Below are 15,294 nucleotides of genomic sequence, written 5' to 3' on the forward strand. Positions count from 1 at the left end.
CCCTTGTCCTGCTGTTGTCTACCCTTTCAAAGAGTTGATTCCCCTCCTCTTTGTAGGCACCCTTTAGGTATTGAAAGGTTGCAATGAGGTCACCCCGCAGCCTTCTTTTCTCCAGGCTGAACAAGACGAGCTCCCTCAGCCTTCTTCATAGGGGAGGTGCTCCAGTCCTCTGATCATCTTCATGGCCCTCCTCTGGACGCTCTCCAACAGCTCCCTGTCTTTTTTGTACTGGGGGCTCCACACTTGGACACATTACTGCATATGGAGCCTCACAAGAGCAGAGTAGAGGGGGACAATCACCTCCCTGTCCCTGCTGGCCACCCCTCTTCTGATGGAGCCCAGGATACCATTTGCCTTCCGAGCTGCAAGGGCACACTGCTGGCTCATTAAGTTAAGTTTTTCATCTATCAAGACCCCCAGGTCCTTCTCCACAGGGCTACTCTCAAGGACCACTCCTTCCAGTCTGTATGGATGCCTGGGTTTCCTCTGGCCCATGTGCAAAACACTGCACTTTGCTGTGTTGAACCTCATCAGGTTCACCCAGGCCCACCTTTCTAGCTTCTCGAGGTCCCTCTGAATGGCATCCCTTCCTTCCACCATGTCAACAGCTCTACTCAGTTTGGTGTCGTCATCAAACTTGCTGAGGGTGCACTCGATTCCATCATCGATGTCATTGATAAAGATGTTAAAGAGCACCAGTCCCAAGACAGATCCCTGGGGGACGCCACTTGTTACCAGCCTCCACCTGGACATAGAGCCATTGATGACCACCCTCTGTCTGCAGCCTTTCAACCAGTTTCTTATCCATCGAGTGGTCCACCCATCAAATCCACATCCCTCCAATTTGGAGATAAGGATGTGGTGGGGGACCATGTCAAAGGCCTTGCTCAAGTCCAGGCAAATGACATCAGTCATCTTTCCCAGTCCATCATAAAAGGCCACCAGATTGGTCAAGCATGACCTTCCTCTGGTGAAGCCGTGCTGGCTGTCACGGATCACATGCACTGTCCTCATGTGATCAAGCATCTCATCCAGGATGATCTGTTCCATGATCTTCCCAGGCACAGAGGTGAGACTTACTGGCCTGTAGTTCCTGGGGTCCTCCTTGCTCCCTTTCTTGTAAATGGGAGTGACGTGACCCTTCCTCCAATCATCCGGGACCTCACCTGACAGCCACGACTTTTCAAATATGATGGAGAGCGGCTCAGCAACCACCTCAGCTAGCTCCTTCAGAACCCTGGGATGCACACCATCTGGCCCCATAGACTTGTACAGATTCAGTCTCATGAGGCGGTCTCAGACCTGCTCTGTCCTCACAGCGGGGGGAGGGATTTACCACCCCGGTCCCCACCCAGAGGTGTAGGGATGCAGGGCTCAGGGACGGGAGAAGTACTGGAGTCGTGGCCACCAGTGAAGACTGAGGCAAAGAACTCAATCAGTACCTCAGCCTTCTCTTCGTCCGTCTTCTATTCAATTAATTCAATCAGACACCAGTGCCTACAGAAAATCATCTATATTTGCTTTTATTTGCTGCATTAGGGAGCTTTTGGGTGAACAAGACAGAACTTTTCTCATGCTATTCTATACTCATATACAGCAGAAGTATCCCAGTTTATTTCTTGATTTCAGTTTTGGCTATTCGGCTTAATGTTACAGGCTTTGCAATGGCATGAAATGGCAGAAAGATACGTTATGCCAGTGCTGTTTGTATCTTGAGAACTGTTAGACTCTCAAGAGGTTCTACGCTGAAACTCCATGAATTTAGCAAGAAAAAGTTAATTTCACTATTCAAACAATTCTGAAAAAGAAATTTGAGAAAATTTTAGCGTGCAACACACTACCTTTGAAAATGCAAATAATGTCATAAACTGCAAGACACTGATGAAAGTCTCTGAGTGGAGCTAGGAACAAGTTGATCTACATGACCCTATCAGCCTATCTGAAAAGCCAATGTGCCATTTGTTTTTATATTGTGCCACAGAGCAGATGTGCTCTGATACACAACACGTTTCAACTGCTAATTAATATTTATGTCAGTCTGGCATATTCTATACAGACACACACTGGGAAAACACAACATCCTGTCAAATACGATTTAATAAATAAGTCCAGCTACCTGGCTAATGTTCAGTAAAATGGCTATGAAAGCCTGTACGTCTGCTTATGGTGCAAATACTTCTCTCTGTGTTGAAAATGATTTGAAAATAACTGTCATTTTTTTTTTTTCTTTCCTCAGCAAATTAAATACCAGAGATTCACAATCATGCTGTTAAATACTGTGAAAATATATTTTTCAGTTAATAGCTATTTGACAAATATCTGTTACATCTATCTGACTTTAAAATAATTAAATCTTACTCTTCAATATAAAAAATAATGCATACTTTCTTAAATGTTGTCAATGTTTTAATTTTAAGTATAAAACCAACTTTCTCCCTCTGAGGAAAAGGCCTGTAGTGATAATTTAGGGGTTTAGAAAAATATATATGTATATGTATATCTTTTATTCTTAGAATAAATGTTTAATATCTATCGAATTATATTGTGAGTAATCTATAGTTAAATCTCTAATTTATAAATTTATAAATGCAATGTCACTATTTTTCTTTAAGGTAATTGTCAAGAGTGCTCCATCTACTAATTTTATTAATACTTATTCAGAAATTCAATTAAATTTCACTTTTTATTGCTGCCATCATACAAACTGGGTCATCTGTAATGATGTCTTTCAGTTTGTTCAGTTATAGACAAAATTTAGAAAAAAGAACTATTCACATGTAATAACACAACTATGATTGAAGAAACACAGACTATTAAGGAACTAGGCATGATCTTTTCTGAAACTGAAACTGGTATCTCTTTGGTAAGAAACGTCATAATGCATGGTGTTTAATTTCCAATCTTTTTTTTTCCAGGTATTTGAATTTTAATAGTTCATTAAGGAAGAATGTGGATGTCCGCTGTATTGTTAACTTTCATAGCCAACATCTTGAGGAACATTTCTGCAACACTGGGTATAGTACAGCTACAATATCAACCATAAGATTTCCTTTTTAATTGTTATCTAACCTTGAATATGATAGACAACTTCCTCTTTTCATAACTTTTCTCAGAGAGCTATTACCAAAATTTCAGAACGCATAATAATTATTTGCACAGCTATCTGTGTAAGTACACTCACAAATAACTTTGAGAACAGTAATTCAGTTGAGAATTTTTTTTTTTTATCCAAAAGTACCAATCAGTAATAACAGTATATTACAAAATTTGAAAAGTAAAGCAGCTAATTCATTCAGCTATTAATTCATTTAGGACAGTTTGTGGAGTTGCACATGTAGAAGATCTACTTTACAATGAATGAATTAATGGTTTGAGAAATAGGAGGTGGTGTCTTTTTATTTTCATCATAAATTGACCTATCTTGCTCAAGTCAGCATTATAGCAGAATAGAGGCAAACCTGAAAAATGGTTTGTAAGGTAAACATTTTCTACAATAGACCATATAAAATAGGATGATAAAAAAAATATAAAGCCAAGATTTCAAAGAAGTAGTTCTTTGACAACTTATCCTAATAACAAATCTACATTTTGCTAAAGGATTTAAAGGAACATAGTTAAAGAATTAAAGTTCACAGACAATGCATAGCACATTGTGTTGATTTTCACTGGGATAAAGTCAATTTCCTTCTTAGTAGTTGGTATAGTGCTGTGTTTTGGATCTAAAATGAGAATGTTGATCATGCACCGACATTTTTGATGTTGTTGAATAGTCTTTACACAGAGTCAAGAACATTTCATCTTTTCACATTGCCTTGCCAAAGAGTAGTTTTGCACAAGAACCTGGGAGGGGATAGAACCAGGGCAGCTAACCCAGACTGGCCAAAGAGTTGTCTCATACACTACGACAATCATGCTGAACTGCAGAAACTGAGGGAATTGGATGGAACAGCAGCTGCTGCTCAGGGACTGGCTGGGCATCAGTTTTGCAATGGTAAGTAATTGTACTGTATATTACTTCATATACTATTTTATCATTATTATTAATATCATTTTGCTTTCATTTTCTGACCTATTAAACTGTCTATGTCTCAACCCACATGTTTTACCTTTTTTCTCATTTTCTCTTATCCTGCACGAGGAAGTGAGCAAACAGCTGCATAATGCTTGCCTGCCTGCAAGTTAGTTTTAGTTTTAGTTACTTTTTAGTTTTAGTTAAAACTAAAAGCACGTCTTACAAAAATATTTAATGGCAAGTGGCAACACATGGTATATTTTTCATGAGAAAAACTGAGGGTACAAGTAATTAATCCCATATCACAGAATGTGTAGTAGATGAGGAAGAGAATTTTAAACCCCTGTATTTCCAAGTAACATTAAAAAATGTTTTTCTTGTCATGGGGTTAACTAGATCAATCTATGCCTGTGACAGGGGGGCAGTAGGCCCCTACTCATACCCTTCCCAGCCCCACAAAATGGGAAGAAAAAGGGAAAATGTAGAGAGATTGGAGATGGGCTCAAGGAAGAAAAAAAAAAAACAACAAACAAACACAAAACAGCAGCAACTATTTATGCAGGAAAACGTATTTTACTAACTATGATATCAGAATGCAAGATAACACAATTTAATACAATCTAATTGAAATTGAGATAGTAAATCAAATAAAATGGGAGAGAGAGAGAGAGTTCCTGAGACCAAGTCAAACCTGAAAAGCTTGGTACGGCTAGGAAAGCTCCCTCCAGCACCCACTGCCGGGCACTAAGAAGGGCCAGATCCCACGACTTCCATGACATACAGGGACAGGTACTTGGAAATGGAGCATTAATATTTTAATTCCCAGTGCACTACATGATGTTATGATGTGGAATGCCAAAAACCAAAAATCACAAAACCATGACATTCTCTTAAGATGTTTAATAGATCACAGGGATCACTCTCTAAACTACTTGCTGATGTCTGTGGACTAGAAGTTTAGACTGTTTAAAATTGAGATATCCTATATTGCCTAGAGACATTAAAATATCATCAATTTATTTAGGCAGTGAGATTTATTTAGTCAAAGTTTCCTATTTCATTTTGGAGGGAGTTAAACGTGCAGTCAGATATTTCCCCAAAAGACACTGAGATTGAACATGTGTTCTGCTTAGATTTTAGTACTTTCCAAAGGTATGTTCGAAGTCGGTCATCTAGTTCATAGTTCTGGAAATAAACAGAAAGTAATGCTGTCTAGTTTTTTCCAAGTCCATTTCAAAACCAGGTTTTCCTACACAAAACATTCTACCTGAGGAAATTAGGGTGAATTCTGTATTTAATAAAAAAGTATTATAGTACAAAAGGCTCCAAATTATAAAAAATAAGAAATATAATCACAAGTTTTCATAGAAAATACACAGTAAAGAAATAGATGCTGTTATTCAGTAGATTTTTTCCCCCCTGATTCTTATAGCAATGTAATATTATAGCAATAGATAATGAAGTACATCAAGAGCTGTTTTTTAAAGGAGATCATGTTTGTTTATTAAGAACACTGGCACTGTTCTCATACAATAATTTTCTCCACAAAGTTCTGATTTTTTTTTTTTTTTTAATTTTGTCATTGAAATAACTTTATGTTCTGAATAATAGAGAGAGTTATTTGTTTCTGGTTTATTCTATGAAGTTCCTAAAGTCTTTTGCTGTGAAATACATGTTGTACAAAAACATGAGATGTTATATCAGAAAAAATAATTTTTCCTCTACTCATACTCAGCTCATATTTCTGGGTGAAATCCTAACTCACAATGGATTAAATGGGAATGCTGCTATTGGCTTGTTCAGAGCTGGAATTTAACTTCTCATATGTCTCTCTTATCTCAAGAATTTCAACAGATTCTTGTGGTGTGTTTTTTTAACACTCCTAATCTATTTATTGTTTGTAGTCACTACTTTACAAATTGTCCTTCAAGTAGAACAAAGTCACTGAAAACTCATTTTGAGTTTTCATTAAGGACTAGACCAAAAAAGAACCTGGTAATTTTGCTGCTCAGCTTTATAACATGAAGCTTTTAAGTTCCTACCCTCTATAACTTATGGCCCTTAGCTAGTCTTTGAGTTAAAACATTTTCTTTGATTTTATGTCTATCTTGCTCCTTGGAGGACAGAACTGGCTCATGCTACTCTGATTAAAAATAGCTAGAAGAGCAGTCCCATCTTTTTCGTGTCATTGCTTTGAAAATTCATCATTTGAGCAACTATGGCCATATTACATTGTAGACATTTCTTAGACAGTCTGCTGCGTAATTCATGGGAAGAAATAGTAATTGATAGATTTCACTCTTCAATAGATGTTTAAATTAGGTCCAGAAAGTTAAGGAGTCTTTATCAGAATGAATGAGGTAAAGGTCAGGAATACTGGTGTACACCAAACAGTTCATGTTTTTCTCAGCTGTGTTGTATTAGAGCTGCAGCAGTCACTTGCAGATTCATAGCTTACTTTAAAGCAAAGTTTTAAGTATGCTTGTTTAAGTACGAAGATTATTGCCAGAATATCTGGAATCTGTCACATATACTAACATAAAATTTTTACATATCACTTTATTAAGAAATGTGCAATAAGTAGGCACATGATAGTTCAGCTAGAGGTTTCTCTTTTATATTAAATTTTGGTTAAGCTATTTACCTCTAATTTCCTGTTGGATGAATTTTTGTGGCAATTCAAATGAAAGCCCTGTAGAGGTGAGACTTAACAGTTTGCCGTAAGTACCTGATAACCTAGGAAAGCCTGTGCATGGTAGGTGCTGATGGAAACTTAACAATGAAAAGGTAAGTGAAACCACCAGTGCTCCTCTGCCACTAGATATGTGCTGGAATCCTGGCTTTGGTAGTCAGATAGTAGGAAGCTTAACTGACCAAAAATTCTAACATGAGATCTTATTTAAGGAACACAGTTTAAATGGTATAGAAAGCAATTAATTGCAGTGAACTTCCAACTCCAAAGAACATGAACCACTTTAGTCTTTTCATTACAGATGAGATTACTTCTGTTATGAAGCAAAGAACAAATCTCTTCAATTACTCGAAACTCATTAATTCTAACTGCATTATTAATATCTGTCCTTTTCTGCTCCCAATAATCATTTGAGGTGCTGAAAATAGTACAAATCCCTTTTAAAAGGAGCATAACTGAGATAAAATCCACACAGAAGGAAGATGCTGGATAAAAATGTGTTTGATATCCTTTCTCCCATTATGTGTTCTACAGCATCAATAACTTAAGAATATATCAGTAAATCCATTACTCTGGGTTGCCTGCCTAATATTGTATTAGATGAACACAAATCTTGCATTTGTTTTCCAGACATTGTTGGATCTATGACTGTCATAAATAAAATTCATGTTAATTATTTTTTTAATAGATGTGTCTTTTAGAAAAGAGTCAAATTTCACAGGTTAAATAATTTTTAAATCTTACTCCTTACCCATTTGTTTTCCCCTTTTTTTTCATGGTCATCTTTCCTCCTTGTAACCTTCCTCCTTTGTAATCTTTAGTATTTTTGCCCCAAGTGTTTTTTCCTCCACAGATACTGGTCTTCCAATTCTACATCCTGTAATATACTTTTTTTGTGTGTAGTTTATCTATTTGCTTTCTTTCTTGTGTCACTACTGCCCATCTGCTTCACCCCAACTGCAAGGTACTATAGAAGCCTTCCCACCTTACTGGATACTTTTACACTTCCAAATGAAACAGAGACGTGGGCCATTTTCCAGCTCTGTCACAAAATAAACAGCATAACTGGGTGCTTACACTATACCTGATTCTAGCTGTGGTATTAATTCCCTCAGATTTATCTTATAATTTGAACTTAAGTTTTTACTGTACGAAATGATAGAATTAATTTGAGTTTGAAACCTCTGAACACAGCATTTTCACAGCAAGAAACTGAGGAAGAAGGTGAAAAGCTGCAGGATCATTTCAAAGTGCAAAGCTTGCATGCATCAAGCAACTGCGTAGCATGTATCTCAGTCAGGAGCTAGTCTTACCTCTACACTCTACTACAACACTGCCTAAGGGATGTCTTATACAGTCTCTGCCCCAACTGTGCCTGTGTGGGGATCTGAAGAGTATGGCAACTACTTGCTTTCTAATCCTCTTTTGAAACATTGATGTATTCTATGAATCCATACAGTTTCAGAGATTTTTATTTTTTTTTTTCAGGAGAGTAAACTGAGGTTCTTTTTTTTAAGTTGCTGTAGGATTTTTCCCCACAAAGACACATCAGTTGCAAGTTAAAATATCTGTCCTGCAGGAGAAGATAGAACAACTCTTGAAAACGGGTGAAGACATTTAACAAGTGTCAGCACTCCCTCTGATTTGCACTTTCTCTGGAAGTAGATGGCTCCAAAATGAGCTCAAACTCTGTGAGATAAGAGACTGACTCATCATTCCATTCAGGTAAAGTGCAATTTGGTCCATTTTATAACTGACACAAAAATGCATTCTCCTTAGCTGTCCTCACACACACACAAAAAAAATCATTTAAGTCATTTTAGATAGAAATTAAGAAAAAAAATAGTACAATAAACAAATAAAATCTATAACATACCACATTACAGAGCAAATTGTATCCCTGTTTCATATTTAAATCACATTAACTTTTGAACCTCTGAAGTCCAAACTGTTATCCCATCGAGGTTTTACTCAACATCATTAACATACCAAAAATATTGAGCTGTGGATTCAATACCTGAGAAAAAGTCACCTCTTCTACTAAACAGAATATTTTAATAGACAAGTGTTCATGCTGACCTTTACGTGGATTAAACGACATAAATATCACATCTATCTATCTATCTATCTATCTATCTATCTATCTATCTATCTATCTATATAGTCATGTAAACTGATAAACAATATTAAGTATTTCTCTAAATCTCTCTGAAGCATCATGATTACTGATTTTCAGATTTTTCAGGAACAACAAGGATGGTGTGCTTTTACTGAGATCTATAAAGCACATATATAATTTTGTAAATACAGATGATAATCCTGAAATTCCAATGGAATACCTTACTTCTCTACCACACTTCTATAAAATTGAAGCTATATATCCATGCTAATGAAAACATCATTGAATGTTGGCACTTGCACAATCTGATAGCTTTGCTTGTTCTTTAAACAAAATCATCACCATATCAAGTGGTCAGAAATATGTAAAAAAAAATGATGTTTTATTTAATGACAGGAGTCTCTTTTTCTTTTCTAGGTTTCGTTTATGTGGCTTGTTCTAGAGCTAATATACCTAAATATTTAAATTGAAATGTACAAAAAGAATTAATGGGATGAAAATTATTTTTTCATAACTTCAACTTGCACAGCATATCTGCTTTATTAATAGGTGAGTAGCTATTACAAGATGTATGCACATCATTTATTCATGAAAATGATCCAAGAGATGGAACACCTCCTTCAGGAGGATAGGCCAAGAGAGCTGAGATTATTCAGCCAGGAGAAGAGAAGGATCAGGGGAGCCTTTCAGTATTTAAAGAAAGAAGAGTAGAAACTCTTTCATGGTGGCTATTGTGATAAAGAAAAATGATTTCAAACTGAAAGAGGATAGATTTAGTTTAGATACAAGGAAAAAGTCTTTTACAATGAGAGTGGTGAGGCACTGGAAGAGGTTGCCCAGAGAGGTGGTGGATGTTCCATCCATGGAGACATTCAAGGTCTGGGTGGGCTGGACTCTGAGAAACCTGATCTAGCTGTAGATGTCCCTTTTCATTGCAGGGTACTTGGACTAGATGACATTTAAGAGTCCCTTCCAACTCTTAGGAATCTATGATTCTATGATTCTATTCTATGACTGATATATGCCTTCCTAAACAGAACCAGCCACACTTTTTTTCTTGTTTGCTGCATCAACACAGAACAGATTATTTTTGAAAGGCACAGTTTAATACAGCCATAGAAGCTGCAGAGACATAAACATAAATCCATTTCATGAGAAGCTATTCTTTGAATGAGGTTTGATTACACAGGCTTAACTAGAAAAACTAGAAAATGTTTGGATTATTTTATTACTTTTTCTTCTATATATATATTTAAATAATATAACTAGAAAAATGCATGCATTGTAGTAATAAGCATTTTTAAAACCGTAATAGCAAACATAATGAACTACCTTCTATTTGGCTGTATGTTTATATTTGCAGTATATTGAACACTGAGCTTGAATCATATTTAGGAATTTACAGAAAGTTTCTCAGTACAGTATTGTACAATGGATAAGTGTATATGAATATGCAGTGGATATCATAGATTATATTGTATTTTCAGTGATTTCATATGCATTTAACCATTCAGAATGCAACAATTCATAAAATGAAATACTGCTTCAGTGGTGTTTCTAAAATATAAATATTCTAAACTGTTTCCTGTAAATAGTGATAAACTGTTAATGCTATTTAATATTCTGAATTGCTAATTTCAGTTTCTTTTCTAATACATAAAATAATATTTTGTTTATTATTTTTGCTTCTTTGCACAACATAGTTTTGGTTGATACCAGCAAAGTAATTCGAACAAGGATGAGGAAGACATGAGATGCCTTATTATCATTCATTATAATAAATTACTGTTTATATAAATGCCTAAGATGCTGAGAATAATAATTGAAGACTTATGTATTTTTATTGTATTTAATTATTTATTTTAGGTAATGATTAAAATTGAGCACAGAAGTGGCGATGTTTAATACTCAGAGGTAATCATAATTGTTATGCTGGCTCCATTGCCGTAGAAGTACCATGAGAAATCACGAGTAATACAGTTTTAAACATTCTTGATACATATGAATTAAACTGAAGCAAGATTATTTAACAGACTATCCCATAAAATTGCCTTAAAAAAAAATGAAATCTTTATATAATACCATTACCACAGAGAATAAACTTTACACCATTGAAAATGTCAATTTTGACAGTTAATGAGAAGATAAGAATTAATGTACTAAATCTTCTACAATTAAGATGAATTAATTTAAAAATCAATGATGAAAACTAATGTAATAAATCTGAAATGTAGTGGAAAATAGCTTTTTCTAATCAGAGATTTTATAAATTAGCATTTTCTGAGTAATTAGCAAGCAACTATTTATGAAGTTTAAAGATATGAATGTAAAAAGCTACAAATATTTTTTAATTTCTGAAATGAAGATTTATGCATTATGCCATACTGAAAGCCAGTGAAAGTAAAATTATTCAAAAATCATTTAAGATTTTTGTGAGTAAGAAATGTTTTAATGTGCTCATAGAAGTGACTTGACAAAGAATGAAGTATATAATAAGGGAGTGGTAATAAACAGTTATCAGGATATGGGCACATTTTAACTTTGCAAATCTAAAAATGTGGAAGTCTCTAAAAATAGCTTAGAATAACATAGATTTCTGCTCAGTGCCAAATTCAGTGCTCCCTCTACTCTCATCTACTTCCTCAGCTGAAGTGCCCTGTGCTCACCTGAGAAAGCTGCTTATATGAATGCATAGACGTTTTGCTGTTGTTCCATGGTTTTCAATTCAGATATGTCAGTTTTCAAGTCTAGATCTCTGCACAGCTGCAAAAATGCCCATGCTAATGCAGACCTGATAAACTGATGAAGGTGCAGAAATAGGCAGTTGAGGGGAGAAGGGAATCACGGGATGAAATGGACACATAAACAGCAAATAACAGATGAAATTACTTGAAAGATCTATCAACACTGCAAGAAATTAGGGAAGTCATTTAAGATTATAACACAGATACGTACAGACTCATAATCTCAGTATTTTCCTGCCTGAAGTAAAAATTTAATAAAGGTAACTTGGATAAACGTCAATAAATAAATAATCTAAAAGTATCACTGTTTGTATGAGCTAAGAATTCTACTTCAATGAAGATCTCCAGAGATATTAGAGGCATCGTTTTTAGGCATACCTATCAGCAGAAATCAGAATAAAAGACAATTCTTTCCTTTTTATTTAAAACTGTACCAGAGGATCTGCTTTTTTCCCTCTTGTTTTCATCTTACTGCTTGAGCACATTTTGCTGCTTCATTCTAGAGAAGAAAGAAACAACATGCTAACATTTTACTCAGTTTACTGTAATTTTGCTTGGGGAACTAGCTGTTATCTTTTTATTTAGCCTGACATTCCCCTTCTCAGCTGAAACCCTTTCCTGCGAAAAAGATGCTAAATGCAATTTTTTATTTTTTATTTTTTTTAAATCATGATAGCATACTGAGCTTCTAGTAAGATATAATCTTCTATTGTACATCAATACATAATCAAGACACTTGATTATGCATCCTCTTATTTTCTTCTTCCCTGTAGGGGAAAGCTACCTGTATACCAGACAACAAAAAATTATGGGAGTTCAATTTGCATTTCCAGTAAAACAACAGTAGCAAGGCTAGTGTAGTAGAAACTGAGAGGTCAACCAAAAAAAAAAAAAAAAAAAAAAGGTCTGAAACTTTCTTGCTTCTATTGCTAAGATCATACTTTGGTTCATATACTTATATCCAAAATGGCATATGACTATTAAGTATGTGAAAAGCAATGTGATGTGGAGGGCTAGAGTACTCTTATATTAGACATGGGAAATGTTTACTTTGTCCTGAAAGAATAAAAGTTGAGAAATCTCCTTAAAACTCTAGTGCACTATAAAAGGTATGCAGCACAGGATAATATGTTCCCATTCTATGAGCATTTCCAAAGGATTCCACCACATTCAAGCTCATTCATGCATGTAGGAGAAAAAAGATACATCTCTATTATTTCGTGACTTCCAAGGGCTTGATTTTGCAAATCTAAATTTAATTCTTTTAATGAAATTTTTATATATCATATATTATAAAGGAAGTGTCTGGATAAGAAAGGACTATTTAATAACTATAGTACTGTAACTTGTTTGCTCCTGAGCACTCTTGTGTAAAAGTGAGTAGTTAAATTTAAAATTATTTTTAATTATGGAAGCAGGAACATCTTACCCTATCACTGAATTAAGTCCACTATTAATGAACAATTTAATTGATCAAATTATCATGCAAGCACTAAAAAGTCTTGAATTTCAATGAAATGATATTTCCTTTTAAAGTTGGCTTCTATTTTTAATACTTAAAAGACATATATTTTTAGCTTTTCCTAACTGATAGAGGATTTATGTAGACACAAAGACACTGCAAACAAAAATGGATTTTCTCATGTACTCTTCTCAGGAACTAAGAAAGATCCAAAATTTGATGAGAGCTGAAATAAAATAGCAGTAACATCTGTGTTGGTTTTTTTTTGTTTGTTTTGTTTTGTTTTGTTTTGTTTTGTTTTGTTTTCTTGCTAGTAATAAACCTGCAAGCTTTGTAGACTCATTCGGGGCAATTACATGGTTCTTCTGACAGAAGATACAAAAATCACCTGACTTCTGAATAGATGTTGATATAGCAAGAGTGAACCAATAAGAAAAAATAAGATCTTTGCCAAAATCTCACGTTCATCATGTCGTCCTCATTTTGTCACTCTGTTGCGTGAATGCAAGAAAGTCACTAACAGCCCAGAACAAGAAGCCCACAACTAGTAGTAAAATGGGCTGCGTGTGTTACCATGGATACATACAGATGGATGCTTTGTGTACTCACCTAGTGAGATAGCACCACAGCCTGGCTATCTACTAGCTTCAACAAGCATGAAACAACTACTCCCTGTGCTTCCAGTCCATGAAGTCTGGGTGACATCACTTAAGTTGGTGATCATCTAGAAACAGAACTCAGAGGACAAAAAATAACCTGCAAGAATTATTCAGCAACCCGTTTTTAGGGACTTGCACTAATGTGATCAGTTATCAGCTGAGTTACTTTTACTCTAAATTTGGAGGAAGAGTACATGACTGATACGAAGTCTGGGTGCCTTGAGAGAGAAAGTAACAGTAAGAACTGACCATACTTATTGCACTAAAAAATTAGAGGAAAGTATCGTATATAAAGAATTTGCATAAAATAAAGATTCTATAAAGAACATGTGATCTACTTTAAATAATTTAATCAGTGAAACCCTATTTTGAAGGCAGTATGAATGAAAATGACAAAATGGGAAAACATAGTTCATAGCAAAGAACAAACAAGCAGGCAAAATTATCACTAAAATACTGTGGCATACTTTGGAACTGTGGGCTCACGCCTGTATCCTCTTTCATTTCTGAAACAAAAAAGTTATATAAAGCTCTCTGAATTTTAAGAAAGGAGAAGGATAGATTCTGATCTTAATCCTAATAATTTGTCATAAGTTGTGCTATTTATTTATTTATAGCCTTTTAATTTGCTAGTCTTCTGGTCTTTTTACTCTGCCTGTTTCTTTGTCTTCCACAGAAGAATTCTGTTACTTGTGAGAGGAAATAATGTAGGATTCGATTCATGGATATTAATGTCAAGTCTTCAACAATAGAATATCTGAAATTAAAAATCAATTATGATGGTCTAGAACCTCAGGTACCGAACAGTCAATCAGATTTCACATTTAAGTAAAGATCAAGATCTCTGGTGTATATTTAAAATTGGCAGAGATATAAGTTCTGTGGGGTATGTGGGACAATTTCTGCAGAGACAGATTAAATATAAGGTACAGTCCATAAGATATTTTTGAGTCAACTCACTCCAGTAATAATAATAATAATAAATAAAAAATAAATTTAAAAAAAAAAAAAAAAAAAAAAGGTCACTGTCCTGAGGAAAACAAGAAGCAAGGAGTCAAGATTGAAAGAAAAAAGTATGAAATGAAGATTGGGGAGCAAAATGTCAGTTGCATTAAATTTGTTTAACATTTTCTTCAGGAAGCCCAGAAGAATTCAGTACAAAATATATATATATATATATATATATATATATTTAAGTAATAATTTATTTCCTTTTAAGTGTCTTCTTTATTCACCCAAGTCCAGTGTTTATGAAATGGAAATGTCAATGTGTACTGTAATTTAACGTATCAAATAGGATTAACTACCTTATATCTTTCCCTATACATCATGCATAAAGTTTGTCAATGTTTTGAACTACAAGAAATTAGAATTTAAAAATGAAGCTCTAGAAATAATAATAATAAAATGTTACAAATAACAGAGGTCAATAAACACTCCTCATTGTTTTCCCTCAACATGTTCTGAATTATGAATATACATCAGAAGTAATAATTTATTTTGAAAGTTAAATGCAGAAATCATAACTTGTTTTTATAAGATAAATTTTTCATTTTGAGTATTACATTCCTCTATAAATCTTTTCATGGGATTATGAAGGATTAAA

The sequence above is a fragment of the Phasianus colchicus genome, chromosome 1 (genome assembly GCF_987193195.1).
Source record: "Phasianus colchicus chromosome 1, bPhaCol1.hap1.1, whole genome shotgun sequence".
Lineage (NCBI taxonomy): Eukaryota > Metazoa > Chordata > Aves > Galliformes > Phasianidae > Phasianus > Phasianus colchicus.